This window comes from Nicotiana tabacum, chromosome 17 (assembly GCF_000715075.1).
Source record: "Nicotiana tabacum cultivar K326 chromosome 17, ASM71507v2, whole genome shotgun sequence".
Taxonomy (NCBI): domain Eukaryota; kingdom Viridiplantae; phylum Streptophyta; class Magnoliopsida; order Solanales; family Solanaceae; genus Nicotiana; species Nicotiana tabacum.
Genome location: NC_134096.1, coordinates 80,162,510 through 80,188,086, shown reverse-complemented (window position 1 = coordinate 80,188,086; position 25,577 = coordinate 80,162,510). Strand labels below are relative to the sequence as shown.

Here is a 25,577-nt window from a genome sequence, read left to right as displayed (position 1 = left end):
GAACTCCGATAATCACCGAAAACCCTAGCCTTGACGAAAAATAACAGAAATTCGATAATCAGCAGCAAACTCCGACCAAAATAGAATCACACAATCGAGGAACCTTCCTCAATTCGAAATTTGAACAAAAAAATCAACGAAAAACTTCAGATTCTAAAACTCGGCGAAAGTCGAAATAGTGATAATAAACTCGATGAAATTGAACGAGGGTAACATCGGTCGATGTAGAACGACGGGGACTACCAGATTATCCGCTCTGATACCATATTAAAATGTAGAAATCAACATTAATGTACAGACTTTTGATTAAGGTTCATAAGGAAAAGGAAAAGGGGAAAGTCGTGTGTGAGAAGAAAAGAAATAAAACCCCTTCTATTGTTTTCCCTAAAAAATGAAAAACCTAGACTAGAAGAATAAGACTGATACAAATAAATAATGGGCTAGGCCCAAGTGCTCCAACTCTTGTGTTGGTCCAGTCTTCGTGACCCAAACTTCAAGTAACTCCAACAGAGCCCATTCAGTTGTTTTAGACTTTGTTTTTAGATTTATGGCTAGAAAATAAAAATAGAAAATAAGTTTCAAATGGAGGGAACAAAAGAAAGGGTGGAGTATGATTAGTTTATTTGTCTCCCAATGATTGACTTGCCACCTTGCTCCAAGAGAAACTTGTTCTGAATCTCTTTATAAGTGTCTTCAATCCCATAGCAACGAAAATGAAGTCTTCTGAGTAATGATGACAATAGCGGCAACACTAACAGCAACATCCACTGGTTTGGTTATTCACTCTCCCCTCACATAAACATCTTAGAGGGTCCTCCTCCTCATCACCATCACATTCAACCTGGCTCAAGCAATGTTCCAAGTTCAGTCCGTATTAGATTTTGTCCAACTCATCTCAACTATCCAGGCATGTACTATAATACTGAAGGTGACGATGCAGCCTTTTTCTCTTTATTTTCTGTGATTTTTCCCAAGTCTGATGGTTCATTATGTATTATGAAAGCATTCAACAGGTCAGAACAACCAAAAGGTTATTTTCAGCTCAAAACTTGTCCTGTCTTTAAATGGGGTCTTTTTTTTGTTTTATGCTTTGGGATTCTTGCTTATTTTATGAATATCCTTGTGACTTTAGTTTGAAGGTATGGTAAGTTTCAACACCTAAACTGGAGGACTTATTTGGTGATGCAACAATAGGGACCCATCACTATGAAGATTGTAACAGAGGAGGTATGGCTCACAGCTTAGACAACAACATTTACTATAACCAACACCAAGAAAGGGTTTGGAGGTTTAATGATGGCAGCAACTGACTATGGAAGCAGTTTGTAGAAGTCAAATATGGAAGGAAGGATTATTGGGCTCCTTGTGCAATTCAATCTTCTTCTATGGGAGGAGTTTGGAGTAACATTAGCAATCTAAAGGGTGAATATAGTCAGCTTGTTAAGCTGAAATTGGGGAATGGCAATAATATTTTATTCTGGTATGATGTATGGATGGGAAATTAGAGCTTCAGATCAAGATTTCCCGTTTTATATAGTTGCTCCACAAACAAAAAAGGAAATATAGCAGATTTGTACTCAAATAATGGCTGGCAACTGATGTTTAGGAGAGGCTTCAAATGACTTGGAAATAGATGAATATGCTCAGTTACTACAGTTGCTGGACAGTGTTAGTTTGTAGGATAATAAGAGATTCATTTATGTGGGCAGCAAGTGGTGATGGAAAATTCACTGTCAACAGATGCTACACTGTATTGGAAAAGCAACAGAGGATGCATGATTCAGATTGGCCATGGAAAGCAATTTGAAAATCTAAAGCACCTGTAAAGTAGCTTGTTTTGGGTGGGTGGCGGCAAAGGAAGCTTGTAACTCAGGAAAATCTGCAAAAAAGAGGTACTACTCTGATTAAAATATGCTTTATGTGTGAAGAAGATTTAGAAACTGTTAATCATCTCTTTATTCATTGCAAAGTGGCGAAACAATGCTGAGAGCTCTTTCTAAATATGTATTGAGTCAGATGGGCAATGCCCTCAAATGTGAAAAGCTTACTGGAAACTTGGCAACTTCAAAAGATTGCAAAGAGTCAATTGGCTGTGTGGAGAACAATTCCTCTGTGTGTTTTATGGACAATATTGTTGGAGAGACATGTTATTCCCGCCAATATTGCTGTATTTGTAAATAATAATTCTGCAAAAATATAAATTAGCGTAATGAAACAATAATAAATTCGAGCCCACTGAATTCACAGTGTTTCCTTAAGGAATTTAATCCCCTCCTAGTACCCAAGGTAATGGATTATTTCCTCCCAGGATAGAACGAATAACACACTGGTGTAGCGGTACTTCAAACCCCAGTGTTTCAGCGAACACAAAGTTCGGTAGCAAATCACACTTACAGTTGCTTTGTTTGAAGTTAAAAACAATGCAGGACGAAGGAGTAGAAACTCAGAAAATCGTATGGAAATGCTGAGAGGAAGGAGTGCAATGTATAGCCAATTTGTTAAGCGAATAGTGTGTTGTGTGTTGAGTTTCTTTCTTCAACATCTGCTGCACATATATATAGCAGCCAGTATTGAAGAAGACCAAACGTCCACCCTCCATGGTGGAGCAAGCATTAGCTTATTTGTGGAGCAAGCACTTCATGTTTGTGGAGCAAGCACATTCATGGTGGGAAGAGCATTAGGCGGCTGCCAAATGGTCAATACACGGATTGGAAAATATCAGTTACAATTGCGGATAATCTTACGTTAATATTTACTATTAACAAATAAATTTGGTCCAAAAAATTAATCAATCAATCATTTGACCAAATCCGAAGCCGAAGCCGAAGCCGAAGCCGAAGCCGAAGCCGTAGCCGAGCGAGCGACGACGACGGCGCGAGGCTTGCTTTCTTCTTAACTCTTTAAGAGCTACAAGAAGAGCAATTATATATATACCCACCAAAAATGTCTTCCTCTTCCAATATGGGACAATGTCTCATTGTCAAGAGGGGGAAACTTAAAATTTTACTCAAAATTTTATTTTCCCTCCATTTCCTATTCACCCTCATTTTAAGAATATTTCATCTTAAAAACAAAACCTCAACAAGACATAGGGTCTCCTTTGAAGGAAGTGTTAGGTTTCGTGAATAGGTGTGAATGGGAAATGGAAGTGGTACCCTTTGAATTGTATCTCTTCATCTCGCCCTTTCATTGTCTATAAATTTTAGAGGCTTAGCCTCATTTTATACATGGAAAAATTCTGAAATTCTCCCATTTTCTTTGCATTATTTTTTCAAAACAAAATATAAGTGTCATGTGTGATTTGCTCCGCCTTATTGCGTTCGCTGAAATACTGGAGTTTGAGGTACCGCCACACCAGTGTATATAATCCGTTTTATCCTGGGAGGAAATAATCTTAAACCTCGGATACTAGGAGGGGGATTAAGTTCATTAAGAATACACTGTGAATTCAGTGGGTTCGGATTTAATTTTGTTCTTCCTATGCATTTCTGTTTCTCTTTTACTTTACAAAATTTTCGGGTTTGGAACACATAGTACCAACAAGCTTAAGGAACTTAATGGAAATCAATTGATAGAGAAGAAAACCAGTGTGATAATATTTGTTTGTTACCGCTGAGAGAAACAAAATAAGTGATGGAATTGAAAGTGTAGTTTTCTCTTACTCGTGCACTTTCTCGCCTATATATGGTGTGTTCACTTCAACAGTAGACTAACATGAGAACATTTTTGAAATATAACCGTGGCAATCACTGGTTGATTACATGATTTGAAGACGAGGCAAAAGTATTGCCTTGGCTAACATTGGATTCACAAATATAAGTATTTGAAGATTGCTAAAGCATAATCAAAATTGTATTGACGTGGAAAACCAATATCTCATGGTTCATGAATCAGTGAGTGGCAAGGGGTGTGAATTCAATGGGATTTTCAGCCAAAATGGAATGTCGTTGTTGAAACTAATGTCGTGGCTGTTCGAATAAATTTTGTCCAGTCATCGTTCTGTTAGCATGTGGAAATCCATGATAATTTCCAATTCACATAAAAGTTGTCTTGTGATGATGGAAAGCCGAGCAGTGATTGTAAGTAAACATTGTTGCGGCCATGTAACGTTGGGCGTACACCGCAAAACCGGGAAAGTTTGGTGAAATTGAAGGAATAATATTTCAAAAGGAATTATGTCCCTATATAAATATGATTGTTTTGATATCTCATGGGAACTCTGTCATGTATTGGAGAGAAATCACCACACATGGACATATAAAAGCACAAATGTGGGATCCCGCACTTTGTGATATGACGTTCACAAAAGAATCTAGTTAGATTTTTGGTCCGAAGTGTAAATTCCCAAGTTGATTTTGAAAATTAAAATATCTACAGGTAGAAAAACCACAATTATCTGAACGCTAAAGCACTAGCGAAAACCTTCTAAGGGGATCAAACATTTCTGGTCCGGAAAGTCGTAACGTTTGGATACAATTTTTTAGTAAATCGTATTGCCACAAGTTCTTTACTAATAAGTGTGCACAAAATTGTGCTTATATGCACCTTATTTGTTAATAATTTTCTTTTTGTATTGTTACAAAAGAAAATTTGAAACTAAAAAGTGTTTAAGGTCGTAAGTATGAGGCTTACACTAATATTTGAAGTATTTGTGAAATCATGAATATAATATATGTAAAGATATACATATGTTAGTTTGATAAGAATAATATATTAAATTATGAAATGCTTAGGGGTTACAATGGTTTTGTTGGAAAGCTATTCGAAAAGAAAATTAAAATACTTGTGATTTTCTACCTCTATTATGGAGACTAAAATCTTCGTGATCTTCTACTCCTGCTTTGTAATTAAAATTTACGTGATTTTTTACTCGTTCGTTGAGATTAAAGTCTTCGTGACTTTCTACTCATTTGTCGAAAATTAAAGTCTAAATGACTTTATACTCGTTTTGCAGATTAAAATCTTAGTGATTTTCTACTCCAATTTATTATTCGGTTTGAAGATTAAAAACTTCACCGTTTATTAAATTTGATTGTGTCACATATTATTCGGTTTGAAGATTAAAAATTTTACCGTTTATTAGATCTAGTTGTATCAGATGTTACTCGATTTGAAGATTAAAAATTTCACCGCTTATTAATTCTGAATGTGTCAGATTGGTTTAAAGATTAAAAACTTCACCATTTATTAATTTTGGCTATGTCGTGATACAAACAACGGCTCTTGTGATTGACTCAACAACGTAATAGGGGCGTCGAATATGAATCTCGTTTTGAAGAAATATATTTGGAATATGAAATTATTCACCAAACGGCTGCCCCTTAGTCACCGCAATCTAATGGAATTGTGAAAAGAAAGAATAGAACGTCAAAGGAGACGATGAATGCCTAGTTGATAAGTTCTAGTTTACCCAGAACTTGTGGGGGAAAGCTATTTTTACAGCTAACCGAATATTCAATCGAGTTCTACATAGCAAAACACAATCTATTCCATATGAAAAATGAAAAGAAAGGAAGCCCAACTTAAAATATTTTAAAGTGTGGGGAGTGCTTGGCTAAAGTGCAAGTTACTAAACCCAAAAAGGTAAAGATCGAATCGAAAATTATTGATTGCGTTTTCATAGGATATGCGACTAGTGATCGAATCGGATAATGCTGAATTCTTTGAGAATATTTATCGTATAAAAAGGAATGTGAGTCGTCTAGTGAAAAATCTAAGCTACTTCGAGAAGAAGGAAAGTACGTTTAATGAGGAAAATGCAAGACGTAGTAAACGTCACAGGACAACTACTTCCTTTGGACCAAATTTTCTGACACTCTTATTGAAAAATAAGCTTCAAATATTTAAAGAAGCAATGTCTTGCTCGAAAGTACAATGTTAGAAAGAGGTAGTCAATAGTGGGATAAAATCCATATTAAGTAATCATACTTGGGAATTGGTTGATCTCTAGAAAATAAACCTTTGCGTTCTAAGTGAATTTTCAAAAGTGAAACGAAAGTTGATGGTACTATTGAAAAATATAAAGGTAAGATTAGTTTTCAAATAATTTAGACAACGAGAAGGTCTTGATTATTCTGATACATACTCGCCGGTAACGAGGATTATATCTACTCAGGTATTAATAGCGTTAGCCGCCGTGTATTAAGGGTGGGCATAAAATCCGAAAAACCGAATTCCGAACCGGACCAAATTAATTCGGTATTTCGGTTTTGATTTTTTCGGTATTTCGGTATAATTCGGTATTAAATTTTTGGTATTTCGGTATAACGGTACGGTCCTCGGTATTAAAATTTTGATATTTCGGTATACCGAAATACCGAATTTATAAAGTATTCCATGTGCTTCCTAATTCCTAATTCCTTGTCCTACACTGCCCTAGCCCAACCCAAAATTTTAAGTTTATTTCTAGCCCAATAACTCAATACTAAGCCCAAGTCCATTACTCTCTTAGTCTTTTCCCCTTATTTCTAAGTATTGGAATTAGAATTAGGTTTCTCAATAAGTGAAGAACAGATCGGCTGTGAGCTTGTGGCTGCGAGTGTTGCGACTGCGATAGAGACAACGTCACGGCGACTTAACGACCTCGGCACCGACGACTCTCAAGTATGACTGCTTGTTTCCTCATTTTTAACCTTCAATCTTCAACCTTGGCGTATAGTTGCAGTGGTGAGTTTAATATTCTATTTGTTTGGTGATATACTTTTGTAATTTTTTTCTTTTATCATCAAAAAATAATATTCTAACTTATGATTTTATCTTCTTTTTTTAGGTTCAAGTTCAATAATGCCCCGTGCTCCTAAAGTTGATTCGAGAGTCGAGACTATTTATGTTATTTTGATTTTTGAGAATTTGTTAAACTTATTTAAGCCTAATGTGTTAGACACTTAGACTTATGTTATGGGCCAGTATTCTTATCATTTTATGTTGATGTTGATGTTGTTGTTGCCCTGCTTATTAGTTAAACTTACAACTTTATGTTTGGCAGAATGGCAGTAACCAGTAGGTTTGCAAACTTTGCATAATGTTATTGCTACTGTGAGCGTGACACTTTAGTTGTTATTACTTATTGGTGTAAACTTGAATTGTCTCTATTTTTGTTGCATTGTGTTTAATGCTGCTGCTACTCGTTAGTAATTTTTGCATGATGCATCTATGTTTTTGTTGCATCTGTATAAAGTGCAAATCTGAATTAAAAATTCTATTGCTGGTTGAGCTGCTGCTCAAAGTTCAGTATGATTTTGCAGTCCATATTTGGTTTTAGTGGTGCTGACTGATGATGCCTATGGATTTGATTCATTTAGGAAAGATTTTCCTTTTAGTCAGAATCTTTCGTTTCATATTAGTATTAAATTTAGTCATTATCATTTTAATTTCCAAAGGAAAGATATTACTTATTAGTGGTGCTGAATGTTGATGCCTCTGGATTCTATTTCCTTTCAATAAGAAATAAAAGGAAAGATTTTCCTTAATTAGGAATGCACTGAAATTTTATTTCTGCTTGCTAACGCTCTTAGCACTTAGCAGTACGTGACACATGAATATGTATCAAACCGAAACCATACCGAAACTGTACTGAACCAAAATAAAAAATACCGAACTGTACCGAATTAATTTGGTACGGTATTTTGTATACACAATTGATAAATCGAATATCGAAATACCGAACCGAAATTTCTAATACCGAACCGAAATACCGAATGCCCACCCCTACCGTGTATGGCCTTGAAATCCATCTGTCACGACCCGAAATTCTCACCTTCAGGATCGTGATGGAGCCTAACATTTCACTTGCTAGGCAAACCAACGTTAAAATAATCTTAACTAATTTAAAGCGAATTTAATTAAATAGAAGTAAAATTACTGAAATAAAGTGCGGCAGACTATAAATACCGAATTATCAAAATACATCCCTGAATCTGGTATCACAAGTGCACGAGCTACTAGGATAATACAAATAAAATTCTAAATAAAATTCAAGTTGTTTGAAAGAAAAGACACAGCTAAGATAAGATTGAATGGGACTTCAGAACTGCGGACGATGTGCAGTTATACCTCAAGTCTCCTCTGGGTAGTTGAATCCCAGACAAACTATGGTACGCCGCTGGGACCAACTCCAAAATCTGCATAATAAGTGCAGAGTGTAGTATCAGTACAACCGACCCCATATACTGGTAAGTGCCGAGCCTAACCTCGATGAAGTAGTGACGAGGCTATGACAAGACACGTACGTAAACCACCTATACAAGTATATACAATAAATAACAATTTATAAATTGGGAGGGAACATGCGAAGGGGAATGATATAATAATTTCAGCAGGAGAAGTATCACTTAGCAGCCATTTAATTTATCAACAATAAAATGAGAAATTAATAATATGAAAAGGGCACGGCACCACCCTTCGTGCTTTTACTCTCATTTGGCACGTCATCACCCTTCATGCTTTTACTCTTTCACAAATGGCACGCAACACCCTTCGTGCTTTTACACTTACAAATGGCACCCTTCGTGCTTTTACACTCACAAATGGCACGACAACACCCTTCGTGCTTTTACACTCACAAATAGAACAGCAACACCCTTCGTGCTTGTACACTCTTCATTACCATGACAAAGATATTATAAATAATAAAAATGACACGACATCACCCTTCATACTTTTACACTCTTCCTTACCATCAAAATAATAATCTAAATTTGGAAGTGTATTCAAATGCGAGGATATGCACTTATCAATCAATTCAATACCAGAATACCGGCTTCACCTTCCGAAATATTCAACAATAATTAAATGAATAATAATTTTACGAATAATGATCAAATAATCAATAATAAACTTAAACAAGAATGACTTAATTAAATAGGCAATTATTCATAATAAAAAAATTCCACCCACATATTTTGACTCAACCACATTGCATAAGTACTCGTCACCTCATATATACGTTGTACTCGCATATTAAATCACGTAGCAAATTGACAAATAAGTCCTACTCCCTCAAGTCAAGGTTAACCACGACACTTACCTCGCTTTGCAACCAAATTCAAGAATCCAATACACCTTTGCCTCGCGAATTCGTGTCCGAAATCCTCAAATCTAGTCATAAACAATTCAATATACTCAATATAAATCGTAGAAATTAATTCCATATGAATTTACTAATTTTCCGGATTAAAATCTTAAATTCATGTCAAAAGTCGACAGTGGGGCCCACGTCTCGACTCCCAAAAAAACTCACGAAATTCGAACACCCGTTCCGATACGAATTCAACCATACAAAGATTATCAAATTCTGACATCAGATTGGCTTCCAAATCTTCATTTTACATTTTTGGAAGATTTTATAAAAATCTGATTTTTCTTCCATAAATTCACGGATTCATGATGTAAATGAGTATGAAATTATGAAATATAATTAATATAGGATAAGGAATACTTACCCCAATATTTTCCCGTAAACATTGAACAAAAAGCTTCTTACCCGAGCTCAAAATCAAAAATGGTGGAAAATGGAGCAAAATCCTATTTCCAGAACTTAAGTTCGGTTTGCCCAGATTTTTACTCATCGCGATCGCGTAGAACAATTTCTGCCTATCCATTTTACTCTTCGCGATCGCAGATAAATCTTTGCGATCGCGAATCATGTTTTGGTTGCCCATAATTTTAACTCTACGCGATCGCGTAAATGGTCATGCGATCGCGTACAGACATTTGCAATCGCGTAGCACAAATGGCGTGCCCAGCTTCTGCCTTCATTCCTTCTATGCGAACACGGCTTGGCCCTCGCGTTCGCAGTGCACTGGGAGCTAACCTTCCGCGATCGCGTGCCTATCTTCGCGAACGCGAAGGATAAAACTCACGGCTCACAATTTTCTCTTCGTGATCGCGAGAATGGCTTCGCGATCGCAAAGCACAATGCACCAGATAATAGCTGAACCTAAAAACCAAATTTGTTTTCAAAGTTCAAATGGTCTGCGGGCCATCCGAAACTCACCCGAGCCCTCGGCGCTCCAAACCAAACATGCACACAAGTCCAAAAACCTCATACGAACTCGCTCGCGCGAACAAAACACCAAAATAATGCCTAGAACTACGAATCGGACACCAAATCAAATAAAATTTTTAAGAAAACTTTAAAACTTCTATTTTCACAACCGAACGTCCGAATCATGTCAAATCAACTCCGTTTCTCACCAAATTCGACAGACAATTCATAAATGGCATAATAGAGCTATTCCAATTTCTAGAATCGGATTCCGGCCTCGATATCAAAAAGTCAAATCCGTGGTCAAATTTTGGAAATTTTTAGCCTTTAAATTTCTAGTTTCTGTTAAATGGCCATAACTTGAGTTAGGGACCTCCAAATTAAATTTCGGGCATACGCCCAAGTCCCAAATCACGGTATGGACCTACTGAAATTGTCAAAACACTGATCCGAGTTCGTTTGCTCAAAATATTGACAAAAGTCAACTCAGTTTGGTTTTAAGGCTCTATTTCACATTTTAATTTATTTTTCACATAAAAACTTTTTGAAAAATTATACGGATTATGCACGCAAGTCGAGGAATGATAAATAGTACTTTTTGAGGTCTTAGAACACAAAATTTATTATTAAATTTAAAGATGACCTTTTGGGTTATCACATTCTCCACCTCTAAAACAAACGTTCCTCCTCGAACGGAATTAGAAAAGTACCTGAGTTGGTAAAAAGGTGTGGATATTTACTCCGCATGTCAAACTCGGACTCCCAGGTAGATGTCTCAATCGATTGACCTCTCCATTGCACCCGAACTGAAGGATAACTCTTAGACCTCAATTGTCGGACCTGCCGGGCTAGAATAGCTACCGGCTCTTCTTCATAAGTCAAATCTTTGTCCAATTGGACTGAGCTGAAATCTAACACATGGGATGGATCAACATGATATTTTCGGAGCATAGGCACACGGAATACCGGATGAACCTCTGATAAATTAGGTGGTAATGCAAGCCTGTAGGCTACTTCGCCCACCCTTTCAAGAATTTCGAAGGGTCCTATATACCTAGGGCTCAGCTTGTCCTTCTTTCCGGACCTCATTGCACCTTTCATAGGTGAAAACCGGAGCAATACTCTTTCTCCAACCATGAATGCAATATCACAAACTTTACGGTCGGCCTAACTCTTTTGCCTAGACTGAGCTGTGAGAAGTCGATCCTGAATAACCTTGACCTTATCCAAGGCGTTCTATACCAAATCGATACCCAACACCTGAGCCTCTCTTGGTTCAAACCAGCCAACTGGCAATCGACATCGCCTTCCGTATAATGCCTCATATGGATCCATCTGAATGCTCGACTGGCAGCTATTATTATAAGCAAACTCCGCAAGTGGCAAGAACTGATCCCAAGAACCTCCAAAGTCTATAACAAAAGCGTGAAGCATATCTTCCAATATCTGAATGGTGCGCTCTGACTGTCTGTCTGTCTGTGGATGAAATGATGTGCTCAACTCAACCCGCGTGCCTAACTCATATTGTACAACCCTCTAGAAGTGTGAAGTGAACTGCGTACCTAAATCAGAAATGATAGACACGGGCACACCGTGAAGGCAGACAATCTCACGAATGTAAATTTCAGCTAACCGCTCTAAAGAATAGGTAACTGCCATTGGAATGAAATGTGCTGACTTGGTCAACCTGTCCACAATGATCCAAACTGCGTCAATTTTCTCTGAGTCTGTGGGAGCCCAACAATAAAATCCATAGTGATACGCTCCCACTTCCACTCAAGAATTTCTAACTTCTGAAGCAAACAACCAGGTCTCTAATGCTCGTACTTGACTTGCTGACAATTTAGACACCGAGCTACATATGTAACTATATCCTTCTTCATTCTCCTCCACCAATAATATTGCCGAAAATCTTGATACATTTTGGCGGCACCTGGATGAATAGAATACCTGGAACTGTGGGCTTCTTCCAGAATTAATTCACGAAGCCTATCCACATTAGGCACACAAATACGACCCTGCATTCGCAGAACTCCGTCTTCCCCCATAGTAACCTATTTGGAATCACCGTGCCATATCGTGTCCTTAAGGACAAGTAAATAAGGATCATCATACTGTCGCCCTCTGATGCGCTCATATAAAGAAGATCGAGCGACTATGCAAGCTAGAACCCGACTGGGTTCTGAAACATCTAACCTCACGAACTAATTAGCCAAAGTCTGAACATCTGCAGCTAATGACCTCTCACCAATTGGAATATACGCAAGACTGCCCATACTCACAGCCTTTCTACTCAAAGCATCGGCCACCACATTGGCCTTTTAGGGGTGATACAAAATGGTGATATCAGTCTTTAAACAACTCCAACCATCTTCTCTACCTCAAATTAAGATATTTTTGTTTGAACAGATACTGAAGGCTACGATGATCAGTAAATACCTCACACGAGACACCGTAGAGGTAATGCCTCCAAATCTTCAGTATATGAACAATGGCTGCCAACTCTAAGTCATGAACAAGATAATTTTTCTCGTGAACTTTCAATTGTCGCGATGCCTATGCAATCACCCTACCATCTTGTATTAATACTGCACCAAGCCTAATGTATGATGCATCACAATATACCGTATAAGATCCTGAACCTGTGGGTAATACCAACATTGGCATCGTAGTAAAAGCAGTCTTAAGCTTCTGAAAGCTCAACTCACATTCGCCTGACCATCTGAATGGGGTACCTTTCTGGGTCAGTCTGGTTAATGGGCTTGCTATAGACGAAAACCCTTCCACGAATCGGCGATAATATCCTGCCAAACCCAGGAAACTCCGGATCTCTGTAACTGAAGTAGGTCCAGGCCAATTCTGAACAGCCTCAATCCTCTTAAGATCCACTTTTATGCCTTCTGCCGATACAACATGCCCCAAAAAGGCAATTGAGTTTAACCAAAACTCACATTTTGAAAATTTAGCATATAACCGATTATTCTTCAAAGTCTGAAGCACACTCCAAAGATGCTGCTCATGCTCCTCTCGACTGCTGGAGTAAATCAAGATATCGTCAATGAACACAACTACAAAAGAATCCAAATAGGGCTTGAACACCCGATTCATCAAATTCATAAATGTTGTTGGGCATTTGTCAACCCAAATGACATCACTAGGAATTCGTAATGCCCATACCGAGTCCGAAAAGCTGACTTAGGGACATTAGATGTCCTAATCTTCAACTGATGGTAACCAGACCTCAAGTCGATCTTTGAAAACACCTTGGCACTGTGAAGCTGGTCGAATAAGTCATCAATTCTTGGCAGTGGATACTTGTTCTTGATAGTAGCCTTATTCAACTGCCGATAATCTATACACATTCGCATTGAACCATCTTTCTTCTTTACAAATAGTACTGGTGCACACCAAGGAGAGACACTGGGTCTAATGAACCCCTGATCAAGTAAGTCGTGTAATTGATCCTTCAATTCTTTCAACTACGGCGGGGCCATACGGTATGGTGGGATAGAAATGGGTTGGGTGCCCAGAGCCAAATCAATACATAAATCAATATCTCTGTCGGGTGGCATCCCCGGCAAATCTGCAGGAAATATATCTGGAAACTCACGGACAACTGGGACTGAATCCATAGAAAGAAACATCCGCACTGGGATCGCGAATATAAGCCAAATAAGCTAGACACCCCTTCTCGACCATACACTGAGCTTTCACATAAGAGATAACCTTGCTGATAGAATGACCATGAGTTCCTTTACACTCTAATCGAGGTAACCCCGGCATGGCTAGGGTCACTGTCTTGGCATGACAATCCAATATATCATGATAAGGTGACAGCCAATCCATACCCAAAATGACATCAAAATCTACCATATCAAGAAGTAGAAGATCCACACTAGTCTCAAGACTACCAATAGTAACCGCACATGAATAATAGACATGGTCTACTACAACAGAGTCTCCCACCGGTGTAGATACACACACGGAAGCACTCAGAGAATCACGAGGCACAACCAAATATGAAGCAAAATAGGAGGACACATAAGAATAAGTAGATCCTGGATCAAATAGAACTGAAGCATCTCTATGGTAAACTGAAATAATACATGTGATCACAACATCAGATGACTCGGTATCAGGCCTAACTAGAAAAGCATAAAATCTAGGTTGGGCCCCACTACTCTGAACTGCGTCCTTGGGACGGCCTCTAACTGGCTGGCCTCCACCTCTAACAGCCTGACCTCCACCTCTGATGGTCTGACCTCCATCTCTAGCTACTTGACCCCTACCTTTAGCTAGTTGGCGGGCCTATCATCGGTCTCAATAAGGCCTCGGAAGACATGGCGGGCCTATCATCGGTCTGTGCCGCAACAACTGGCTAAACCACCCCAATTGGCGGGGCTGCTGGAGCCTGATTCTAGGGAGCCATCTGCTCCGGAGCGGGAGTAATGGGAGTTTGTACTCCTCCCCCAGCCTGTGAGACAGCTGGTGCCACTGGAAATATACCATTCTGGGCCACACCCTCCATAAGACTTACCAAACGGACTAGAGCATCCTGAAGCATTGGAGTAGCTACAAATCCTTCCGGGACCTGAACTGGTCCAACCGGTACAGTCTGAACGGGAACTTCCTCCTGAAGATCCACCTGAGGTTCTACAACAGGTGCTGCTGCCTCGAGCTCTAGACTAAGCTCTACCTCTGCCTCGAGACCTCAGTCTCGACCTCTACCCCTGGTCATAGTTGCCACCGGGGGCTCTGGTCCCTGTCAGTCAGTATATGTTTTACGTGTTCTCACCATCTGTTAGAGAATAAGAATAGAATGGTTCAATTATTGATGATAAAATAAGATCGCACGACAGAATAAGAAAGAAGTGATATTGTTCCTAAACTTCATAGCCTCTGAGAGATAAGTACAGACGTCTCCGTACCGATCCTTCAGACTCTACTTAGCTTGCTCGTGACTCGTGAGACCTATATAACCTAATGCTCTGATACCAACTGTCACGACCCGAAATTCCCACCTTCAGGATCGTGATGGCGCCTAATATTTCACTTGCTAGGCAATCCAACGTTAAAATAATCTTAACTATTTTTAAGAAAATTTAATTAAATAAAAGTCAAATTACTAAAATAAAATACGGAAGATCATAAATACCGAATTATCAAAATACATCCCTGAATCTGGTGTCACAAGTGCACGAGCTAATACAAATAAAGGTCTAAATAAAATTCAAGTTGTTTGAAAGATAAGACACAGCTAAGATAATATTGAAGGGGACTTCAGAACTGCGGACGTTGTGCAGTTATACCTCAAGTCTCCTCTGGTAGTTGAATCTGGGAAAATCTATGGTACGCCACTGGGACCAACTCTAAAATATGCACAATAAGTGCAGAGTGTAGTATCAGTAAAACCGACCCTATGTACTGGTAAGTGCCGAGCCTAACCTCGACGAAGTAGTGACGAGGCTATGACAAGACACGATGCGAATTGGAATGATATAATAATTTTAGCAAGAGAAGTATCACTTAGCAACCATTTAATTTATCAACAATAAAATGAGCAATTGATAATATGAAAAGGGCACGGCACCACCCTTCGTGCTTTTACTCTCATTTGGCATGACATCACCCTTCGTGCTTTTACTCTTTCACAAATGGCACGGTAACACCCTTCGTGCTTTTACACTCACAAATAGCACGGCAACACCCTTCGTGCTTTTACACTCACAAGTGGCACGGCAATACCCTTCATGCTTTTACACTCACAAATGGCACGGCAACACCCTTCGTACTTTTACACTCACAAATGGCACGGCAACACCCTTCGTGCTTGTACATTCTTCCTTACCATTGCAATGATATTATAAATAATAAAAATGGTACGAAATCACCCTTTGTGCTTTAACACTCTTCCTTACCATGAAAATAATAATATAAATTTGGAAGAGTATTTATATGTGGGGATATGCACTTATCAATCAATTCAATACCAGAATACCGATTTCACCTTCCGAAATATTCAGCAATAATTAAATAAATAATAATTTCACGAATAATAATCAAATAATTAATAATAAACTTGAACAAGAATGTCTTAATTAAATAGGCAATTATTCATAATAAACAAATTCCACCCGCATGCTTTGACTCAACCACAACGCATAAGTACTCGTCACCTCACATATACGTTGTACCCGCATATTAAATCACGTAACAAATAGACAAATAAGTCTTACTCCCTCGAGTCAAGGTTAACCACGACACTAACCTCGATTTGCAACCAAATTCAAGAATCCAATACACCTTTGCCTCGCGAATTCGTGTCTGAAATTCTCAAATCTAGTCATAAATAATTCAATATACTCAATATAAATCGTAGGAATTAACTCCATATGAATTTACTAATTTTCCGGATTAAACTCCGAAATTCATCTCAAAAAATCGATAGTGGGGACCACGTCTCGAATCCCGAAAAATCTCACGAAACCCGAACATATGTTCTGATACGAGTTCAACCATACAAAGATCATCAAATTCCGACACCGGATTGGCTTTCAAATCTTCATTTTATATTTTTGGAAGATTTTACACAAATCTGATTTTTCTTCCATAAATTCACGAATTCATGATGTAAATGAGTACGAAATTATGAAATATAATCAATATAGGATAAGGAACAATTACCCCAATATTTTTTCGTGAAAATCGCCCAAAAAGCTTCTTACCCGAGCTCAACATCGAAAATGGTGAAAAATAGGGCGAAATCCCATTTTCAGAACTTAAGTTTTATTTGCCCTGATTTTTACTCATCGCAATCGCGTAGAACAATTTCTACCTATCCATTTTACTCTTCGCGATCGCGGATAATTCTTTGCGATCGCGAATCGTATTTTGGTTGCCCAGAATTTTAACTCTACGTGATCGCGTAAATGGTCATGCGATCGCGGAGAACATTTTCTCAACCTTATGCGATCGCTTACAGACATTTGCGATCACGTAGCACAAATGGCGTGCCCAGCTTCTGCCTTCATTCCTTCTACGCGAACGCGGCTTGGCCCTCGCGTACGCAGTGCACTGGGAGCTAACCTTCCGTGATTGCGTACCTATCTTCGCGAACGTGAAGAGTAAAACTCACGGCTCACAATTTTCTCTTCGCGATCGCGGGAATGGCTTCGCGATCGCGAAGCACAATGCACTAAATGACAACTGAAGTTAAAAACCAGATTTATTTTCAAAGTTCAAATGGTCCGTAGGCCATCCGAAACTCACCCGAGCCCTCGGGGCTCCAAACCAAACATGCATACAAGTCCAAAAATCTCATACGAACTCGCTCGCGCGAACAAAACACCAAAATAACGCCTAGAACTACGAATCAGACACCAAATCAAATGAAATTTTTAAGAAAACTTTAAAATTTTTATTTTCATAATCGAACGTCCGAATCACGTCAAATCAACTCCGTTTCTCACCAAATTCGACAGACAAGTCATAAATGACATAATGGAGCTATTCCAATTTCCAAAATCGGATTCTGGCCCCGATATCAAAAAGTCAAATCCGTGGTCAAACTTTGAAAACTTTTAGCCTTTAAATTTTTAGTTTTCGTTAAATGGACATAACTTGAGTTAGGGACCTCCGAATTAAATTTCGGGCATACGCCCAAGTCCCAAATCACGGTACAAATCTACTGGAACTGTCAAAATACAGATTCGAGTCTGTTTGCTTAAAATGTTGACTAAAGTTAACTCAATTGAGTTTTAAGACTCTATTTTATATTTTAATCTATTTTTCACACAAAAACTTTCCGAAAAATTATACGAATTGTGCACGCAAGTCCAGGAATGATAAATAGTTCTTTTTGAGGTCTTAGAATACATAATTTATTATTAAATTAAAACATAACCTTTTGGGTCATTACACCATCAGATGGACGTAGAGACAACCTTCTTAAATGGAGATTTGGAGGAAGAAATTTATATGGAACAACCTGAAGGGTTTGTGGTTCCTGGAAAAGAAAAGAAGGTGTGTCGACTTGTTAAGTCACTTTACGGACTAAAACAAGCACCCAAACAATGACATGCAAGATTTGACCAAATAATATTGTCAAATGGTATCAAAATTAATGAGTGTAAACAAATGTGTTTACGTTAAAAATACTTCAAATCATATAGTCGTTATTTGATTATATGTGGATGATATGTTAATGAAATATTTAAAATGTGGGGGCTTTTAGTTTATGCATGACAAAAGCCAATGTTAGACGTAATGTCTAAATGATATAATTTTTGAATCCTACTAATCCTTAGTAGATATTGATATGATAGTCGATGAATTCATTACTTGTTCAGTCTTAGTGATGACTAGTGATGAAATTACAAATTCAAAAATTATTTACGTTCCTTTCCAGAAATAATTTATTCTTTCTAGAACATTTATAATGGTTAGTTCTTTTATGAAAGGGTGTCACCTGAAAGGCTGTGACTATTTAAAAAAAGTATGTTTGTATGTTTTGTATAAACATGACCGTTCATGAACGAATGTATTAATACGTTGGTCTATAATGAGGCAAACCAACCGATGAACATGACCAAAATCCATTACAAGTTAGATTTGTTTCATGAATGAAGGTGGTATAATTTGTATATCATATAGACGTATGAATAAATAGCATACAAATGCTTAAAAATGGCGGAGTGATTGCGAAATGTGTTATATATTAAAAGGTTGTGACCACAACTGATGCCAATCATTCCTGCTAATCTGATATGCAATAGAATGTCGAGATGTATTAGTCTACGACATAAGGAAGTTCGCATTGAACTGCCAGGACAATAAAATGAGTTTTTAGATATTTAAAATATGCCCATGACTATGCATTGCACTATAATAACTATCATGCGGGTATTGGAGGGTATAGTGATGTAAATTAAATCACTGAATAAACCTAAACAAAATCCACAAGTGGATATATTCTTACAATCAGTGGAGAAGCGGTGTCTTGAAAATCGTCCAAACAAACGTGCATTGCCGTTCTACAATGAAGGCTGAGTTTATAGCCTTAGACAAGGCCGGTGAAGAAGCTGGATGTCTCCGAAATTTCTTGAAAAAATTCCATTAGCCCAAAATATTGGCACCTATATGCATACATTGCAATGGTCAAGTGGCAATGGGAAGGGCTGGGAGCATTATGTATAACGGAAAAGCTTGTCATATACGACGAAGACATAAAGCCGTTAGGCAACTATTCTCTAGGGGAATTATCATAATTGACTATGTAAAGTCAAGCGATAATATGTCGGATCAACTTACAAAAGGCCTAACTAGAGTGGTAGTTGAAAGATCATCGAGGGAAATGGGACTATGGCTGAGGACAAGTTACTGTGGCGGTAACTCTACCTAGAAGACTAGAGATCCCAAGATCTAGGTTCAAGGAGATCAAACAAAGTCGTTTGTGACGGTTCAACATTGTCAAATAAAATTTTGGTCCATTCTCGTGATGACACAATGTTCAGTACCAAGGATAAAGCGTTAAGATTTTTTTAATGGTTTTTAAGTTTGATACGGGGTATATCAAATCGTGTATCTACGGAATAACATGTTTAGGAATCACCTATGTAAGTGTGAATTGTTAGCCGCTTCAATGAGAATTCTGTAAGGCCAATTCTCTATGCACTTATAAAATCATGCGGTGTTTATGGCTGAAACAAATACAACAATGAGAACCAAAGACGGTTTGATTGTGTGACTTATGGTTGTCTAGATATACACCAAAGCTCGAGGGCTCAAAGATATCAAATCTACCGATTGACCGAGTATATCCAACATATGTTCACTACGGAAAGTTCAAAGGGAAACCTACTTATCCAGATGCGATTAATCCTTACTTGCGAATCACACAAGTTTTTTTTTTTTGCATGTTTTTTAAATATATTGTCATTCCACATTCATGTGGGGGATTGTTAGGTTTCGTGAATGGGTGTGAATGGGAAATAGAAGTGGCACCTTTTGAATTGCACATCTTCATCTCACCATTTCATTATCTATAAATTTTAGAGGCTTAGCCTCATTTTATACATGGAAAAATTCTGAAATTCTCCCATTTTCTTTGCATTATTTTTCCAAAACAAAATATAAGTGTCATGTGTGATTTGCTCCGCCTTATTGCGTTCACTGAAACACTGGGGTTTGAGGTACCGCTACACCAATGTGGATAATCCGTTCTATCCTGGGAGGAAATAATCCTAAACCTCGGATACTAGGAGGGGATTAAGTTCCTTAAGGATACACTGTGAATTCAGTGTATCCTTATTTAATTTTGTTCTTCCTATACATTTTTGTTTGTCTTTTACTTTACAAAATTTTCTCGTTTCCAACACAGAGTACCAACACGAAGAAGACAACATATTTCCGGGATTAAAAATGATATGTTTGATAAATCTATATTTCTGTTTTAATAGAAGTGTTATGGAAATTTGGAACAGTATATGAATCTTTTAGTGGAGTTAAGTGATACGTAGGAGGTCAGTTTTGTGTTAGTTGCTGGCCTATTATATTTGTACCATCTTGGTACCTTTTTTATTTAATAAAATTTTACCTTACCAAAAAAAAAAATTAACCAACACCAAGAAAATGAGACCACCAACAGCCAAGATTTCTCGAACCTTGTTCAAGAAACCTCTAGGCAGCAACAACAAAAACAACACTACCCTGATTTCTCAGTATATCACTCTACTGATCAGGGGAAAACAGAGTGCAATCCTCAGGTCCCAACAATGCCAGTTGATGAAATGTCTGGCATTAATTTCTGGGTGTCAAGAAACTATCAAAATCTAAAAGGGCATGTATTAGAGCAGAATATGATAGGCTGCATGGCTGATAATAGTGGAGAATCTGGGTCTAGTGGTGCAATAACATACGGAGATTTTATGTCACTTAGCTTATCAATGAGCCCTGGCTCTCAATCAAGTTGTGTCAGTGGAACGCAACAAATCTCTCCAACTGTCGCGGATAGTATTGCCATGGAAACAAAGAAAAGAGGGCTTGAGAAGGTGGATCATCAAAAGCAAAATGTTCATAGGAAATCCATTGATACTTTTGGCCAAAGAACCTCACAGTATCGAGGCGTCACTAGGTTAGATCTTCCCCTTTATCCTATTTTGTTTTCTTTAATTCCGATGACCTTTATTCTGTAATACTTAAGTGGTTATATGTTTTTTCATAATAAAAGGTAGACACCATGATCTTGTTAGTTATATTTCTTTTGAATTAGGCATAGATGGACTGGTAGATACGAAGCTCATCTATGGGACAACAGTTGTAAGAAAGAAGGGCAGAGCAGGAAAGGAAGGCAATGTTAGTGTCAAACATCTTTTTTTAATGGATTTGCTTTTTACAGCTTCTGGTGAGTTGTTTCTCTGAACTGGTACAAACTTGCTTCTTTTTTCTCCTCCTTCATGATTATTTTTGGGGATGCATGTCGGTTTTTTCAGTCTATCTAGGTAAATCTTCATTTAAATTTCTGTATACGTTGTATATTCTGTGAAATGATTGAGCCATGACTGTATATATCTATCTTGTCGTTAACCAGATGATCATAAATATCATAAATCTAGGTGGGTATGACGTGGAAGAAAAAGCTGCAAGATCATATGATTTGGCTGCACTGAAGTACTAGGGACTCTCAACACACATAAATTTCCCGGTATGCAGTAGTATATAAAGATTATTTATCAACTGTATTTTGTTTGTTTATGCTGTCATATAATTTATCAACTGTATTTTGTGTAGCTCAATTAAGAAGGTAGGCTTGTTGCTGCTTCAAATCCCGTACTTAATTAGTACTCGTATTCATTTAATTTGTCCAATTTTTTGCAGGAAGAGTAGTAATATTTCAAGAGGAGCTTCAATGTATCAAGGGGTGACAAGGTTTGATACTCACTACAATTCAGTAGGCAACTTTAGAATTGGAAATGAAGTTCTGTTGTTACTGAAACTGAAAATCGCCCTTGTTTGATCTTCGCTTTAGCAGACACCATCAGTGCGAAAGCTGAAAAGCTCGGATCGACTGAGTGGCTGGGAACAAGGACCTTTATTTGGGGACATTTAGTGAGTGAATTTGACTACTAACTTGCTCTGTGATTCCTTTCCTCATCCGAGATAATGTAATTTTATTTTGAAAGTGTGCACTTAGATTCAACTTAAACTCTTAATAAGGATTGTTCAGTATTATAGAGGCATAATCTTTTTTAAATCTTTTCTGTTAGTAAAACATGGCAAGTCTTAAAGTGTGTAGTAAGGTTGATCACGAGCCAACAAGAGCATGTAGAGAACTTTATGTCAGCAAGGCTGGCTTTTACTCATGAGGCTGTCTTTTATAATGGGAATCATTCACTTTGTATACTGCCTAATCTAAGTCTAAATATGGTTCTCTCTCTTTCTGCTTTTTTTCCTCCCTTATCTTTGTCTTGTTATACACTTTCCCTTGTATGAGAACTGCTCCTGCATATACTTGGCTGACTTTTCAGTGGAGCTGCGTTTCAATCTCATTGGATCAAGGATTTAACTTATACACGACACAAATTTCTTTTTATACGATCATGTACTTTATACTACTGTGACTTGTTACCTACCTTATTTTCAAGTTATTAATCTCACTTTTTAAGAACGATTGTTTCTGGTGTCATTTAGGTGATGTGGTAGTCCCTTTTACACTATAATAGTTAAACTCTTTGGATCAATTCTGTAGGTACCTAAGAAGAAGCTGCAGAGGCCAATGACATTGAATTTTGAGGCGTACATGCTATGACAGACTTTGACATATCAACGTATGATGTAGAGCGTATGATGTAGAGCGTATAATGGCTAGTAACAGTGTAGTAGTCAAAAGACACAGAAACAAGCAAAGTAATCTTTCATTCAAAAAGGTAGGAAGGAGGAGAGTAGATTGCCCATGGCACTATAACAACGGATAGCAATTTGCAGTTCATATACCAAATGTACACCAATTATTTCAAACCTTCAATTGTCGAGAGAATCTATTGAATCTACTCTTAGAACTTCACTTCGAACGCAATTTAGCTAATTTAGCTAATGAATCAAGTAATGGACCTAGAGTACCATCCAATCTTATAGTGGAACCATTCTTAACCCACGTATGAAATGCTAAGCTGGTTATGAAGATGCCTGTCCTTAGGAAAAATATTCCTAGGCCAGCATGGTTGACTTGGGCGACAGGTGCTTTAACCTCCTCTGTCTTCCTTGGAAGGACATAAAGGTTGTCATATTGTAGCGCAAAGATATTAAATTAGAGTAGTAGCGCATCGTCTACAATCACATCCGGTTGGATAAAGATTGCACTTCTGAGGCCTCATCTTGTTCGGGCACCATATTGTAGAAATCCTCCCTGCTCTTGACAACTAGAACTGGAAATAACTTCGGGATGGACTTCGCAGCTTCTTTGAGGATGTCGGACGGACGCTACTGCTGCCAATCTCATGTGTGCTTGATGGTGTCTCTTGTATAGCATGTGTGAGGCTGGATCCACTCAAAGGGAGAGCACTAGATGAAATGGCTGTCCGCGCATTTTGGTTATCAGCATCCATTGTCTCATGTGTTGTTTCGCACACCCAAGACAAACAGCTTTTAAAATATTTCTGCAATGCATCGAACACACCTACAAATGAAAAGGACTGTTAGAGCGGAGAATTAACTCAGAGAATTGAAAGGGACTGCTACCATAACTGGTTTAGCAGAAAAAGGTTACCTCGAGCTGGAACAGATTTATATTTCTTCGAAAAGAGGCCTATGACATTAGCAAATTTGTATGAAGCAGATGACAGCAAGTTCCCAAAGGCTCTCAATAAAACTCATGACCTAAAGCCAAATTTTAACATGGGGCCTTAATTTTTTTTCTTTTTTGTCTATAGTATAGTTATCTTGTAAAATATAGTATTAATATTACATTTCTTTTTTTATTTCTTTCTTTTTGTCTATAGTGTAGTTATCTTATAAAATATAATATTAATATTCACATTGACAAGAAAATTCAAGTTAATAAGATGTTAGCCATCCTTTTTGTTTGGCGTTAGGGGGCCCCACGAGCCAATTCGTTACCTTGGATCTTATTGTAAAAAATATTATTTATCAATATGAAGATTTGAGTATCTTAGTTCAAAGTTCTAAAATATTTCTATTATTAAAAATAGATAGTATTTCTTTCCATTTTTATAAGGATTTTGTATTCTTTTTTCTATAAACTTCAATATTGTCTAAACGAAAATAAGATAGTAAATCCACAATTAAAAATATTTTTGGGGCCCCAAAATTTAGAAGACCTAAAGCAAATGCTTTACTAGCCTCCCCTTGAGCCGCCCCTGCAAGTTCCTCGTCTGTTTTTCGGAACCAAGGAGGAACTATGTAAATGACATGACATAAAATGAGAATTCAAAACCATTTAGGACTAGCAATTCAAACTAGTAAAACTACCTGAAAGACAAACACAATACAGATATCACATTTTAAATCTGATAAACTCGCAAGATAAATAATGGCAGAACTTGCTAACTTTGAAATTACAGCCTAAACCTCTCTATGAATTTATCAAAGCTAGTTTTGCAGAAACAGTAAGACATTGTTCTTGTGTTGTAACAGGATCCTGTTAGGCGTTAGCTATAATAGCAAGTGGTTTCAGAGTAGAGAAGTTAGCAACCAATAATGTGTAAATTCGGAAAATGGTCAACGTACCATAAATAACAGATTAGGATACATCATTGAAAAATAATGCAAAGCTATGATACTAAATAAAGTACAGATATATGTACTACCAATCAATATCAGAGTGACTGAACTGAAATCATCACCATTACGCAGATTTTAGTCCATGCAAAGAAATTTATGAAGTACTAACGCAAGGAGAAAAATGTTATACCTCACAGTCGTCTCCCAGGAAGGAATCAGCTCCCAAGCTCACACTACTGTCTTGATTATCGTCATTCTCATCCTCACAGGGATCAAGCATGCTCTTAAGCTAAGAAGAAACCACAGAATGTGAATTGGTTGAACATTTAACTGAAAACTACTATATCCTTCCTGCAATAACTGCCCCATACCTTGAGAGCTAATACAAAATTATAACGACCCGACCGGTTGTTTTGAGTTCTAGCACATCACTCGGCAGTTTGAGGCCATGAGTAGTTTTACTTCGGGTATTATGACTTGTACGCGTGATCGGAATTGAATTTCGGGAAATTCCAAGTTGATTTGGAAAGAGAATTCTAATTTCGGAAGCCTTAAGTTGGAGGAATTGACTAAAGTTTGATTTTTGAGTAAAAAACCTTGGAATCGGGATTTGAAGGTCCCAACAGGTTCGTATGATAATTTTAGACTTGGGCGTATGCCCGGAGCGGATTTTGGATAACCCGGGAACGTTTCGGCGCCTATTATGGAAGTTGGCATTTTGGAAGAATTCCCTAAATTTGAGTTGACGTATATTTCAATGTTATTGATGTCCGTTTGGGATTCTGAGTCTGGGAATAGCTCCGCATGATGATTCTGGCCTTAGGGGCGCATCCGAAAGTGGATTTGGAGGTCCGTA

The 25,577-nt window shown here is 37.8% G+C and overlaps 1 pseudogene; it reads left to right on the top strand.

The window, feature by feature from the left end:
- Positions 1 to 582: 582 nt before the first annotated feature.
- LOC142171948 (AP2-like ethylene-responsive transcription factor ANT) lies at positions 583 to 23,008 on the top strand (annotated as a pseudogene).
- The last annotated feature ends 2,569 nt before the right edge of the window (positions 23,009 to 25,577 follow it).